At 43.9% G+C, this 15892-nt stretch overlaps 1 long non-coding RNA gene across 13 annotated transcripts in view; it reads right to left on the reverse strand.

Annotated features, from left to right (window-relative positions):
* LOC307186525 overlaps positions 1 to 15892 on the reverse strand; it is a 2785769-nt gene that overhangs the window by 2380207 nt on the left and 389670 nt on the right. The gene's annotated exons all lie outside the window — the stretch shown is intronic.

Consider the following 15892-nt stretch of genomic DNA (forward strand, 5'->3'; position numbering starts at 1 on the left):
ACTCCTTGCTCAACGAAATGGACTCAACACCCCATATTAAACGCCTAAGAATTTACCTGACTAGTAAGTATCTTAAAACCTATGGATTGCTATGTCTCCAAAAGAGAATCAAGCATGTGTACAGGGGCATAAACGCAGCAGTGATAGGATTGGAGAGGTTCGGTGAGCAAATGAAGACCCTTTGAAGTCATATTGCATGGTACCCATTCCACGGGTTTCAACTACCCAGGTTTTAGGGATTCTTCCTTCAGCTATAACATGCATGTGGAACCCAAGTATGATCAACCATGTGAACGGGAGACGTGTTCAAATATGTCTCAGTTTTCGTACCCTGGTACTCGGGTGCAACATTCCAGACGCTTTACTAACACTCTCCCGACTTGGAGAGTCAGTCCCTTTAACCTCCTGTTTGGCCCAGTTTGCAATTTCTGCGGAAGATGAACAGGAATAGCGAGAACCAATGAGAGACTAGCTGGAGGTGTCTGGACGGGCAAATTTAACTCTCATTTCCCACCAGGAAGAGGAATTAACCAAAGGCTCAGCGTGCCGTGCCGGAACCAGATTAGGGCCTGAAGCCATCCTGCGGTGTTGCGGCCAGGTCACAAGAAAGCGAGTTGAAGAAAGGAGCTCAGGGGCACTGTAATTCACAAACCTGCAGAGTTATAAATGACAGCTATCGTCCAAAAATAGACTGAAGTAAGGCTGCCAAGAGGACTTGAAAGCGGGGCAGAATTGCAGGAAACCGATTTCAGGAGGTAGACTGGAATTGCATTGAAAGCATAGGAAAAGAGGCAGAACGTCCACAATGATGCACTTGGCCAAAAAGGGCGTATGCGTTTTTTCCTGAATATATTCAGGAAAAAACGCATACGCCCTTTTTGGCCAACCCAGCAAGCTTGCAAAGAAAATCTGCACTACAATGAAGTCTCACTTCCCCCCGGTCAAAAGGGCCATCTGAAAAAAGTGTAAAATCCAGAAAGACAGGACAGGCCATGGAGAACTGGGCGCCTTGTTATGCTGATGGGCGGGATGTAAATTGCCAACAGACACTTGGTAGAAGTGTATGGTGTTTCCTGAAACATCTAAAAAACAAAGCAACAGAGCCTAGGGCACTTCCACTTATGGTCCTATAGCTTAGGGAAATTAAAATCAAAAAGACACAGCCACCCCAAAGTTTGGGACGCCTCCGTTTACAAGAACCTCGTTTACCGTACAAGTTCAATATCACAGAAAGTGAAAAATGGATAAAGAAGTTGTGGTATTTACTTACAAAGCAATATCACTCAGCAATGAAATCTGTGTCATCAGGCCCTTAGCAGCACAATGAGTGGATTCAGGTATGATGATTCTAACTGAAATAAGTCACACAGAAAAAGAAACATCATAAGATATCAGTAATACACGGAATGTAAACTTGGCTACACAGGATCTGCATTCCAAAACAGAACAGGGTCTCAAATTTAGAAAACCAACTTATGCTTGCTTAAGGGGAAAGGTGAGTTGGGGTGCTGTATAAAACCAGAGATTGAAATGAGCACAGATAAAGTTCCTTAAGCCAAATATGGAATATACAAGAGCTACTCCTTGCTCAACGAAATGGACTCAAAACCCCATATTAAACACCTAAGAATGTACCTGACTAGTAAGTATCTTAAAACCTATGGATTGCTATGTCTCCGAAAGAGAATCAAGCATGTGTACAGGGGCATAAATGCAGCATGATAGGATTGGAGAGGTTCGGTGAGCAAATGAAGACCCTTTGAAGTCATATTGCATGGTACCCATTCCACGGGTTTCAACTACCCAGGTTTTAGGTATTCTTCCTTCAGCTAAAACATGCATGTGGAACCCAGAGTATGATCAACCATGTGATCGGGAGACGTGTTCCAATATGTCTCAGTTTTCCTCCCCTGGTACTCGGGTGCAACATTCCAGACGCTTCACTAACACTCTCCCCACTTGGAGAGTCAGCGCCTTTAACCTCCTGTTTGGCCCAGTTTGCAATTTCTGCGGAAGATGAACAGGAATAGCGAGAACCAATGAGAGGCTAGCTGGAGGTGTCTGGACGGGCAAATTTAACTCTCATTTCCCACCAGGAAGAGGAAATAACCAAAGGCTCAGCGTGCCGGCCCGGAACCAGATTAGGGCCTGAAGCCATCCTGCGGTGTTGCGGCCAGCTCACAAGAAAGCGAGTTGAAGAAAGGAGCTCAGGGGCACTGTAATTCACAAACCTGCAGAGTTATAAATGACAGCTATCGTCCAAAAATAGACTGAAGTAAGGCTGCCAAGAGGACTTGAAAGCGGGGCAGAATTGCAGGAAACCGATTTCAGGAGGTAGACTGGAATTGCATTGAAAGCATAGGAAAAGAGGCAGAACGTCCACAATGATGCACTTGGCCAAAAAGGGCGTATGCGTTTTTTCCTGAATATATTCAGGAAAAAACGCATACGCCCTTTTTGGCCAACCCAGCAAGCTTGCAAAGGAAATCTGCACTACAATGAAGTCTCACTTCTCCCCGGTCAAAAGGGCCATCTGAAGAAAGTGTAAAATCCAGAAAGGCAGGACAGGCCATGGAGAACTGGGAGCCTTGTTATGCTGATGGGCGGGATGTAAATTGCCAACAGACACTCAGGAGAAGTGTATGGTGTTTCCTGAAACATCTAAAAAACAAAGCAACAGAGCCTAGGGCACTTCCACTTATGGTCCTATAGCTTAGGGAAATTAAAATCAAAAAGACACAGCCACCCCAAAGTTTGGAACGGCTCTGTTTACAAGAACCTCGTTTGCAGTAAAAGTTCAACATCGCAGAAAGTGAAAAATGGATAAAGAAGTTGTGGTATTTACTTACAAAGCAATATCACTCAGCAATGAAATCTGTGTCATCAGGCCCTTAGCAGCACAATGAGTGGATTCAGGTATGATGATTCTAACTGAAATAAGTCACACAGAAAAAGAAACATCATAAGATATCAGTAAAACATGGAATGTAAACTTGGCTACACAGGAACTGAATTACAGAACAGAACAGGGTCTCAAATTTAGAAAACCAACTTATGCTTGCTTAAGGGTAAAGGTGAGTTGGGGTGCTGCATAAAACCAGAGATTGAAATGAGCACAGATAAAGTTCCTTAAGCCAAATATGGAATAGACAAGAGCTACTCCTTGCTCAACGAAATGGACTCAACACCGCATATTAAACGCCTAAGAATGTACCTGACTAGTAAGTATCTTAAAACCTATGGATTGCTATGTCTCCGAAAGAGAATCAAGCATGTGTACAGAGGCATAAACGCAGCAGTGATAGGACTGGAGAGGTTCGGTGAGCAAATGAAGACCCTTTGAAGTCATATTGCATGGTACCCATTACACGGGTCTCAACTCTCCAGGTTTAAGGTATTCTTCCTTCAGCTAAAACATGCATGTGGAACCCAGAGTATGATCAACCGTGTGATCGGGAGATGTGTTCAAATATGTTTCAGTTTTCCTCCCCTGGTACTCGGGTGCAACATTCCAGACGCTTTACTAACAGTCTCCCCACTTGGAGAGTCAGCGCCTTTAACCTCCTGTTTGGCCCAGTTTGCAATTTCTGCAGTAGATGAACAGGAATAGCGAGAACCAATGAGAGGCTAGCTGGAGGTGTCTGGACGGGCAAATTTAACTCTCATTTCCCACCAGGAAGAGGAAATAACCAAAGGCTCAGCGTGCCGTGCCGGAACCAGATTAGGGCCTGAAGCCATCCTGCGGTGTTGCGGCCAGGTCACAAGAAAGCGAGTTGAAGAAAGGAGCTCAGGGGCACTGTAATTCACAAACCTGCAGAGTTATAAATGACAGCTATTGTCCAAAAATAGACTGAAGTAAGGCTGCCAAGAGGACTTGAAAGCGGGGCAGAATTGCAGGAAACCGATTTCAGGAGGTAGACTGGAATTGCATTGAAAGCATAGGAAAAGAGGCAGAACGTCCACAATGATGCACTTGGCCAAAAAGGGCGTATGCGTTTTTTCCTGAATATATTCAGGAAAAAACGCATACGCACTTTTTGGCCAACCAAGCAAACTTGCAAAGGAAATCTGCACTACAATGAAGTCTCACTTCCCCCCGGTCAAAAGGGCCATCTGAAAAAAGTGTAAAATCCAGAAAGGCAGGACAGGCCATGGAGAATTGGGAGCCTTGTTATGCTGATGGGCGGGATGTAAATTGCCAAAAGAAACTCGGGAGAAGTGTATGGTGTTTCCTGAAACATCTAAAAAACAAAACAACAGAACCTAGGGCACATCCACTTATGGTCCTATAGCTAAGGGAAATTAAAATCAAAAAGACACAGCCACCCCAAAGTTTGGGACGCCTCTGTTTACAAGAATATCGTTTACCGTACAAGTTCAATATCACAGAAAGTGAAAAATGGATAAAGAACTTGTGGTATTTACGTACAATGCAGTATCACTCAGCAATGAAATCTATGTCATCAGGCCCGTAGCAGCATAATGAGTGGATTCAGATACGATGATTCTAACTGAAATAAGTCACACAGAAAAAGAAACATCATAAGATATCAGTAATACACGGAATGTAAACTTGGCTACACAGGAACTGAATTACAGAACAGAACAGGGTCTCAAATTTAGAAAACCAACTTATGCTTGCTTAAGGGTAAAGGTGAGTTGGGGTGCTGCATAAAACCAGAGATTGAAATGAGCACAGATAAAGTTCCTTAAGTCAAATATGGAATAGACAAGAGCTACTCCTTGCTCAACGAAATGGACTCAATACCGCATATTAAACGCCTAAGAATGTACCTGACTAGTAAGTATAGTAAAACCTATGGATTGCTATGTCTCCGAAAGAGAATCAAGCATGTGTACAGGGGCATAAACGCAGCAGTGCTAGGATTGGAGAGGTTCGGTGAGCAAATGAAGACCCTTTGAAGTCATATTGCATGGTACCCATTCCACAGGTTTCAACTACCCAGGTTTAAGGTATTCTTCCCTCAGCTAAAACATGCATGTGGAACGCAGAGTATGATCAACCATGTGATCGGGAGACGTGTTCAAATATGTCTCAGTTTTCCTCCCCTGGTACTCGGGTGCAACATTCCAGACGCTTTACTAACACTCTCCCGACTTGGAGAGTCAGTCCCTTTAACCTCCTGTTTGGCCCAGTTTGCAATTTCTGTGGAAGATGAACAGGAATAGCGAGAACCAATGAGAGGCTAGCTGGAGGTGTCTGGACGGGCAAATTTAACTCTCATTTCCCACCAGGAGGAGGAAATAACCAAAGGCTCAGCGTGCCGTGCCAGAACCAGATTAGGGCCTGAAGCCATCCTGCGGTGTTGCGGCCAGGTCACAAGAAAGCGAGTTGAAGAAAGGAGCTCAGGGGCACTGTAATTCACAAACCTGCAGAGTTATAAATGACAGCTATCGTCCAAAAATAGACTGAAATAAGGCTGCCAAGAGGACTTGAAAGCGGGGCAGAATTGCAGGAAACCGATTTCAGGAGGTAGACTGAAATTGCATTGAAAGCATAGGAAAAGAGGCAGAACGTCCACAATGATGCACTTGGCCAAAAAGGGCGTATGCGTTTTTTCCTGAATATATTCAGGAAAAAACGCATACGCCCTTTTTGGCCAACCAAGCAAGCTTGCAAAGGAAATCTGCACTACAATGAAGTCTCACTTCCCCCCGGTCAAAAGGGCCATCTGAAAAAAGTGTAAAATCCAGAAAGGCAGGACAGGCCATGGAGAACTGGGAGCCTTGTTATGCTGATGGGCGGGATGTAAATTGCCAACAACCATTCAGCAGAAGTGTATGGTGTTTCCTGAAACATCTAAAAAACAAAGCAACAGAACCTAGGGCACTTCCACTTATGGTCCTATAGCTTAGGGAAATTAAAATCAAAAAGACACAGCCACCCCAAAGTTTGGAACGGCTCTGTTTACAAGAACCTCATTTACACTACAAGTTCAACATCGCAGAAAGTGAAAAATGGATAAAGAAGTTGTGGTATTTACTTACAAAGCAATATCACTCAGCAATGAAATCTGTGTCATCAGGCCCTTAGCAGCACAATGAGTGGATTCAGGTATGATGATTCTAACTGAAATAAGTCACACAGAAAAAGAAACATCATAAGATATCAGTAATACACGGAATGTAAACTTGGCTACACAGGAACGGAATTACAGAACAGAACAGGGTCTCAAATTTAGAAAACCGACTTATGCTTGCTTAAGGGGAAAGGTGAGTTGGGGTGCTGCATAAAACCAGAGATTGAAATGAGCACAGATAAAGTTCCTTAAGCCAAATATGGAATAGACAAGAGCTACTCCTTGCTCAACGAAATGGACTCAACACCGCATATTAAACGCCTAAGAATGTACCTGACTAGTAAGTATCTTAAAACCTATAGATTGCTATGTCTCCGAAAGAGAATCAAGCATGTGTACAGGGGCATAAACGCAGCAGTGATAGGATTGGAGAGGTTCGGTGAGCAAATGAAGACCCTTTGAAGTCATATTGCATGGTACCCATTCCACGGGTTTCAACTACCCAGGTTTTAGGTATTCTTCCTTCAGCTAAAACATGCATGTGGAACCCAGAGTATGATCAACCATGTGATCGGGAGACGTGTTCAAATATGTCTCAGTTTTCCTCCCCTGGTACTCGGGTGCAACATTCCAGACGCTTTACTAACACTCTCCCCACTTGGAGAGTCAGCGCCTTTAACCTCCTGTTTGGCCCAGTTTGCAATTTCTGCGGAAGATGAACAGGAATAGCGAGAACCAATGAGAGGCTAGCTGGAGGTGTCTGGACGGGCAAATTTAACTCTCATTTCCCACCAGGAGGAGGAAATAACCAAAGGCTCAGCGTACCGTGCCAGAACCAGATTACGGCCTGAAGCCATCCTGCGGTGTTGCGGCCAGGTCACAAGAAAGCGAGTTGAAGAAAGGAGCTCAGGGGCACTGTAATTCACAAACCTGCAGAGTTATAAATGACAGCTATCGTCCAAAAATAGACTGAAATAAGGCTGCCAAGAGGACTTGAAAGCGGGGCAGAATTGCAGGAAACCGATTTCAGGAGGTAGACTGGAATTGCATTGAAAGCATAGGAAAAGAGGCAGAACGTCCACAATGATGCACTTGGCCAAAAAGGGCGTATGCGTTTTTTCCTGAATATATTCAGGAAAAAACGCATACGCACTTTTTGGCCAACCAAGCAAGCTTGCAAAGGAAATCTGCACTACAATGAAGTCTCACTTCCCCCCGGTCAAAAGGGCCATCTGTAAAAAGTGTAAAATCCAGAAAGGCAGGACAGGCCATGGAGAACTGGGAGCCTTGTTATGCTGATGGGCGGGATGTAAATTGCCAACAACCACTCGGGAGAAGTGTATGGTGTTTCCTGAAACATCTAAAAAACAAAGCAACAGAGCCTAGGGCACTTCCACTTATGGTCCTATAGCTTAGGGAAATTAAAATCAAAAAGACACAGCCACCCCAAAGTTTGGGACGCCTCTGTTTACAACAACCTCGTTTACAGTACAAGTTCAACATCGCAGAAAGTGAAAAATGGATAAAGAACTTGTGGTACTTACGTACAAAGCAGTATCACTCAGCAATGAAATCTATGTCATCAGGCCCGTACCAGCATAATGAGTAGATTCAGGTACGATGATTCTAACTGAAATAAGTCACACAGAAAAAGAAACATCATAAGTTATCAGTAATACACGGAATGTAAACTTGGCTACACAGGAACTGAATTACAGAACAGAACAGGGTCTCAAATTTAGAAAACCAACTTATGCTTGCTTAAGGGTAAAGGTGAGTTGGGGTGCTGCATAAAACCAGAGATTGAAATGAGCACAGATAAAGTTCCTTAAGCCAAATATGGAATAGACAAGAGCTACTCCTTGCTCAACGAAATGGACTCAACACTGCATATTAAACGCCTAAGAATGTACCTGACTAGTAAGTATCTTAAAACCTATGGATTGCTATGTCTCCGAAAGAGAATCAAGCATGTGTACAGGGGCATTAACGCAGCAGTGATAGGATTGGAGAGGTTCGGTGAGCAAATGAAGACCCTTTGAAGTCATATTGCATGGTACCCATTTCACGGGTTTCAACTACCCAGGTTTTAGGTATTCTTCCTTCAGCTAAAACATGCATGTGGAACCCAGAGTATGATCAACCATGTGATCGGGAGACGTGTTCAAATATGTCTCAGTTTTCCTCCCCTGGTACTCGGGTGCAACATTCCAGACGCTTTACTAACAGTCTCCCCACTTGGAGAGTCAGCGCCTTTAACCTCCTGTTTGGCACAGTTTGCAATTTCTGCGGAAGATGAACAGGAATAGCGAGAACCAATGAGAGGCTAGCTGGAGGTGTCTGGACGGGCAAATTTAACTCTCATTTCCCAACAGGAAGAGGAAATAACCAAAGGCTCAGCGTGCCGTACCGGAACCAGATTAGGGCCTGAAGTCATCCTGCGGTGTTGCAGCCAGCTCAAAAGAAAGCGAGTTGAAGAAAGGAGCTCAGGGGCACTGTAATTCACAAACCTGCAGAGTTATAAATGACAGCTATCGTCCAAAAATAGACTGAAGTTAGGCTGCCAAGAGGACTTGAAAGCGGGGCAGAATTGCAGGAAACCGATTTCAGGAGGTAGACTGGAATTGCATTGAAAGCATAGGAAAAGAGGCAGAACGTCCACAATGATGCACTTGGCCAAAAAGGGCGTATGCGTTTTTTCCTGAATATATTCAGGAAAAAACGCATACGCCCTTTTTGGCCAACCAAGCAAGCTTGCAAAGGAAATCTGCACTACAATGAAGTCTCACTTCCCCCCGGTCAAAAGGGCCATCTGAAAAAAGTGTAAAATCCAGAAAGGCAGGACAGGCCATGGAGAACTGGGAGCCTTGTTATGCTGATGGGCGGGATGTAAATTGCCAACAGACACTCGGGAGAAGTGTATGGTGTTTCCTGAAACATCTAAAACACAAAGCAACAGAGCCTTGGGCACTGCCACTTATGGTCCTATAGCTTAGGGAAATTAAAATCAAAAAGACACAGCCACCCCAAAGTTTGGGACGCCTCTGTTTACAAGAACCTCGTTTACAGTACAAGTTCAACATCGCAGAAAGTGAAAAATGGATAAAGAAGTTGTGGTATTTACTTACAAAGCAATATCACTCAGCAATGAAATCTGTGTCATCAGGCCCTTAGCAGCACAATGAGTGGATTCAGGTATGATGATTCTAACTGAAATAAGTCACACAGAAAAAGAAACATCATAAGATATCAGTAATACACGGAATGTAAACTTGGCTACACAGGAACTGAATTACAGAACAGAACAGGGTCTCAAATTTAGAAAACCGACTTATGCTTGCTTAAGGGGAAAGGTGAGTTGGGGTGCTGCATAAAACCAGAGATTGAAATGAGCACAGATAAAGTTCCTTAAGCCAAATATGGAATAGACAAGAGCTACTCCTTGCTCAAAGAAATGGACTCAACACCCCATATTAAACGCCTAAGAATGTACCTGACTAGTAAGTATCTTAAAACCTATGGATTGCTATGTCTCCGAAAGAGAATCAAGCATGTGTACAGGGGCATAAACGCAGCAGTGATAGGATTGGAGAGGTTCGGTGAGCAAATGAAGACCCTTTGAAGTCATATTGCATGGTACCCATTCCACAGGTTTCAACTACCCAGGTTTAAGGTATTCTTCCTTCAGCTAAAACATGCATGTGGAACCTAGAGTATGATCAACCATGTGATCGGGAGACGTGTTCAAATATGTCTCAGTTTTCCTCCCCTGGTACTCGGGTGCAACATTCCAGACGCTTTACTAACACTCTCCCCACTTGGAGAGTCAGTCCCTTTAACCTCCTGTTTGGCCCAGTTTGCAATTTCTGCGGAAGATGAACAGGAATAGCGAGAACCAATGAGAGGCTAGCTGGAGGTGTCTGGACGGGCAAATTTAACTCTCATTTCCCACCAGGAAGAGGAATTAACCAAAGGCTCACCATGCCGGGCCGGAACCAGATTAGGGCCTAAAGCCATCCTGCAGTGTTGCGGCCAGGTCACAAGAAAGCGAGTTGAAGAAAGGAGCTCAGGGGCACTGTAATTCACAAACCTGCAGAGTTATAAATGACAGCTATCGTCCAAAAATAGACTGAAGTAAGGCTGCCAAGAGGACTTGAAAGCGGGGCAGAATTGCAGGAAACCGATTTCAGGAGGTTGACTGGAATTGCATTGAAAGCATAGGAAAAGAGGCAGAACGTCCACAATGATGCACTTGGCCAAAAAGGGCGTATGCGTTTTTTCCTGAATATATTCAGGAAAAAACGCATACGCCCTTTTTGGCCAACCAAGCAAGCTTGCAAAGGAAATCTGCACTACAATGAAGTCTCACTTCCCCCTGGTCAAAAGGGCCATCTGAAAAAAGTGTAAAATCCAGAAAGGCAGGACAGGCCATGGAGAACTGGGAGCCTTGTTATGCTGATGGGCGGGATGTAAATTGCCAACAGACACTCGGGAGAAGTGTATGGTGTTTCCTGAAACATCTAAAAAACAAAGCAACAGAGCCTAGGGCACTGCCACTTATGGTCCTATAGCTTAGGGAAATTAAAATCAAAAAGACACAGCCACCCCAAAGTTTGGGACGCCTCTGCTTACAAGAACCTCGTTTACAGTACAAGTTCAACATCGCAGAAAGTGAAAAATGGATAAAGAAGTTGTGGTATTTACTTACAAAGCAATATCACTCAGCAATGAAATCTATGTCATCAGGCCCTTAGCATCACAATGAGTGGATTCAGGTATGATGATTCTAACTGAAATAAGTCACACAGAAAAAGAAACATCATAAGTTATCACTAATACACAGAATGTAAACTTGGCTACACAGGAACTGAATTACAGAACAGAACAGGGTCTCAAATTTAGAAAACCAACTTATGCTTGCTTAAGGGTAAAGGTGAGTTGGGGTGCTGCATAAAACCAGAGATTGAAATGAGCACAGATAAAGTTCCTTAAGTCAAATATGGAATAGACAAGAGCTACTCCTTGCTCAACGAAATGGACTCAACACCGCATATTAAACGCCTAAGAATGTACCTGACTAGTAAGTATCTTAAAACCTATAGATTGCTATGTCTCCGAAAGAGAATCAAGCATGTGTACAGGGGCATAAACGCAGCAGTGATAGGATTGGAGAGGTTCGGTGAGCAAATGAAGACCCTTTGAAGTCATATTGCATGGTACCCATTCCACGGGTTTCAACTACCCAGGTTTTAGGTATTCTTCCTTCAGCTAAAACATGCATGTGGAACCCAGAGTACGATCAACCATGTGATCGGGAGACGTGTTCAAATATGTCTCAGTTTTCCTCCCCTGGTACTCGGGTGCAACATTCCAGACGCTTTACTAACACTCTCCCCACTTGGAGAGTCAGCGCCTTTAACCTCCTGTTTGGCACAGTTTGCAATTTCTGCGGAAGATGAACAGGAATAGCGAGAACCAATGAGAGGCTAGCTGGAGGTGTCTGGACGGGCAAATTTAACTCTCATTTCCCACCAGGAGGAGGAAATAACCAAAGGCTCAGCGTGCCGTGCCAGAACCAAATTAGGGCCTGAAGCCATCCTGCGGTGTTGCGGCCAGGTCACAAGAAAGCGAGTTGAAGAAAGGAGCTCAGGGGCACTGTAATTCACAAACCTGCAGAGTTATAAATGACAGCTATCGTCCAAAAATAGACTGAAGTAAGGCTGCCAAGAGGACTTGAAAGCGGGGCAGAATTGCAGGAAACCGATTTCAGGAGGTAGACTGAAATTGCATTGAAAGCATAGGAAAAGAGGCAGAACGTCCACAATGATGCACTTGGCCAAAAAGGGCGTATGCGTTTTTTCCTGAATATATTCAGGAAAAAACGCATACGCCCTTTTTGGCCAACCAAGCAAGCTTGCAAAGGAAATCTGCACTACAAAGAAGTCTCACTTCCCCCCGGTCAAAAGGGCAATCTGAAAAAAGTGTAAAATCCAGAAAGGCAGGACAGGCCATGGAGAACTGGGAGCCTTGTTATGCTGATGGGCGGGATGTAAATTGCCAACAGACACTCGGGAGAAGTGTATGGTGTTTCCTGAAACATCTAAAACACAAAGCAACAGAGCCTAGGGCACTGCCACTTATGGTCCTATAGCTTAGGGAAATTAAAATCAAAAAGACACAGCCACCCCAAAGTTTGGGACGCCTCTGTTTACAAGAACCTCGTTTACAGTACAAGTTCAACATCGCAGAAAGTGAAAAATGGATAAAGAAGTTGTGGTATTTACTTACAAAGCAATATCACTCAGCAATGAAATCTATGTCATCAGGCCCTTAGCATCACAATGAGTGGATTCAGGTATGATGATTCTAACTGAAATAAGTCACACAGAAAAAGAAACATCATAAGTTATCAGTAATACACGGAATGTAAACTTGGCTACACAGGAACTGAATTACAGAACAGAACAGGGTCTCAAATTTAGAAAACCAACTTATGCTTGCTTAAGGGTAAAGGTGAGGTGGGGTGCTGCATAAAATCAGAGATTGAAATGAGCACAGATAAAGTTCCTTAAGTCAAATATGGAATAGACAAGAGCTACTCCTTGCTCAACGAAATGGACTCAACATCACATATTAAACGCCTAAGAATGTACCTGACTAGTAAGTATCTTAAAACCTATGGATTGCTATGTCTCCAAAAGAGAATCAAGCATGTGTACAGGGGCATAAACGCAGCAGTGATAGGATTGGAGAGGTTCGGTGAGCAAATGAAGACCGTTTGAAGTCATATTGCATGGTACCCATTACACGGGTCTCAACTCTCCAGGTTTAAGGTATTCTTCCTTCAGCTAAAACATGCATGTGGAACCCAAGTATGATCAACCATGTGATCGGGAGACGTGTTCAAATATGTCTCAGTTTTCCTCCCCTGGTACTCGGGTGCAACATTCCAGACGCTTTACTAACACTCTCCCGACATGGAGAGTCAGTGTCTTTAACCTCCTGTTTGGCCCAGTTTGCAATTTCTGCGGAAGATGAACAGGAATAGCGAGAACCAATGAGAGATTAGCTGGAGGTTTCTGGACGGGCAAATTTAACTCTCATTTCCCACCAGGAAGAGGAATTAACCAAAGGCTCAGCGTGCCGTGCCGGAACCAGATTAGGGCCTGAAGCCATCCTGCGGTGTTGCGGCCACCTCACAAGAAAGCGAGTTGAAGAAAGGAGCTCAGGGGCACTGTAATTCACAAACCTGCAGAGTTATAAATGACAGCTCTCGTCCAAAAATAGACTGAAGTAAGGCTGCCAAGAGGACTTCAAAGCGGGGCAGAATTGCAGGAAACCGATTTCAGGAGGTAGACTGGAATTGCATTGAATGCATAGGAAAAGAGGCAGAACGTCCACAATGATGCACTTGGCCAAAAAGGGCGTATGCGTTTTTTCCTGAATATATTCAGGAAAAAACGCATACGCACTTTTTGGCCAACCAAGCAAGCTTGCAAAGGAAATCTGCACTACAATGAAGTCTCACTTCCCCCCGGTCAAAAGGGCCATCTGAAAAAAGTGTAAAATCCAGAAAGGCAGGACAGGCCATGGAGAACTGGGAGCCTTGTTATGCTGATGGGCGGGATGTAAATTGCCAACAGACACTCGGGAGAAGTGTATGGTGTTTCCTGAAACATCTAAAAAACAAAGCAACAGAGCCTAGGGCACTTCCACTTATGGTCCTATAGCTTAGGGAATTCAAAATCAAAAAGACACAGCCACCCCAAAGTTTGGAACGGCTCTGTTTACAAGAACCTCGTTTACAGTACAAGTTCAACATCGCAGAAAGTGAAAAATGGATAAAGAAGATGTGGTATTTACTTACAAAGCAATATCACTCAGCAATGAAATCTGTGTCATCAGGCGCTTAGCAGCACAATGAGTGGATTCAGGTATGATGATTCTAACTGAAATAAGTCACACAGAAAAAGAAACATCATAAGATATCAGTAATACACGGAATGTAAACTTGGCTACACAGGAACTGAATTACAGAACAGAACAGGGTCTCAAATTTAGAAAACCAACTTATGCTTGCTTAAGGGTAAAGGTGAGTTGGGGTGCTGCATAAAACCAGAGATTGAAATGAGCACAGATAAAGTTCCTTAAGTCAAATATGGAATAGACAAGAGCTACTCCTTGCTCAACGAAATGGACTCAACACCGCATATTAAACGCCTGAGAATGTACCTGACTAGTAAGTATCTTAAAACCTATGGATTGCTATGTCTCCGAAAGAGAATCAAGCATGTGTACAGGGGCATAAACGCAGCAGTGATAGGATTGGAGAGGTTCGGTGAGCAAATGAAGACCCTTTGAAGTCATATTGCATGGTACCCATTCCACGGGTTTCAACTACCCAGGTTTTAGGTATTCTTCCTTCAGCTAAAACATGCATGTGGAACGCAGAGTATGATCAACCATGTGATCGGGAGACGTGTTCAAATATGTCTCAGTTTTCCTCCCCTGGTACTCGGGTGCAACATTCCAGACGCTTTACTAACACTCTCCCGACTTGGAGAGTCAGTGTCTTTAACCTCCTGTTTGGCCCAGTTTGCAATTTCTGCGGAAGATGAACAGGAATAGCGAGAACCAATGAGAGACTAGCTGGAGGTGTCTGGACGGGCAAATTTAACTCTCATTTCCCACCAGGAAGAGGAATTAACCAAAGGCTCAGCGTGCCGTGCCGGAACCAGATTAGGGCCTGAAGCCATCCTGCGGTGTTGCGGCCAGCTCACAAGAAAGCGAGTTGAAGAAAGGAGCTCAGGGGCACTGTAATTCACAAACCTGCAGAGTTATAAATGACAGCTATCGTCCAAAAATAGACTGAAGTAAGGCTGCCAAGAGGACTTGAAAGCGGGGCAGAATTGCAGGAAACCGATTTCAGGAGGTAGACTGGAATTGCATTGAAAGCATAGGAAAAGAGGCAGAACGTCCACAATGATGCACTTGGCCAAAAAGGGCGTATGCGTTTTTTCCTGAATATATTCAGGAAAAAACGCATACGCCCTTTTTGGCCAACCAAGCAAGCTTGCAAAGGAAATCTGCACTACAATGAAGTCTCACTTCCCCCCGGTCAAAAGGGCCATCTGAAAAAAAGTGTAAAATCCAGAAAGGCAGGACAGGCCATGGAGAACTGGGAGCCTTGTTATGCTGATGGGCGGGATGTAAATTGCCAACAACCACTCGGGAGAAGTGTATGGTGTTTCCTGAAACATCTAAAAAACAAAGCAACAGAGCCTAGGGCACTTCCACTTATGGTCCTATAGCTTAGGGAATTCAAAATCAAAAAGACACAGCCACCCCAAAGTTTGGAACGGCTCTGTTTACAAGAACCTCGTTTACAGTACAAGTTCAACATCGCAGAAAGTGAAAAATGGATAAAGAAGTTGTGGTATTTACTTACAAAGCAATATCACTCAGCAATGAAATCTGTGTCATCAGGCCCTTAGCAGCACAATGAGTGGATTCAGGTATGAGGATTCTAACTGAAATAAGTCACACAGAAAAAGAAACATCATAAGATATCAGTAATACACGGAATGTAAACTTGGCTACACAGGAACTGAATTACAGAACAGAACAGGGTCTCAAATTTAGAAAACCAACTTATGCTTGCTTAAGGGGAAAGGTGAGTTGGGGTGCTGCATAAAACCAGAGATTGAAATGAGCACAGATAAAGTTCCTTAAGCCAAATATGGAATAGACAAGAGCTACTCCTTGCTCAATGAAATGGACTCAACACCGCATATTAAACGCCTAAGAATGTACCTGACTAGTAAGTATCTTAAAACCTATGGATTGCTATG

This window comes from Stenella coeruleoalba (assembly GCF_951394435.1).
Source record: "Stenella coeruleoalba genome assembly, chromosome: 1".
NCBI lineage: Eukaryota > Metazoa > Chordata > Mammalia > Artiodactyla > Delphinidae > Stenella > Stenella coeruleoalba.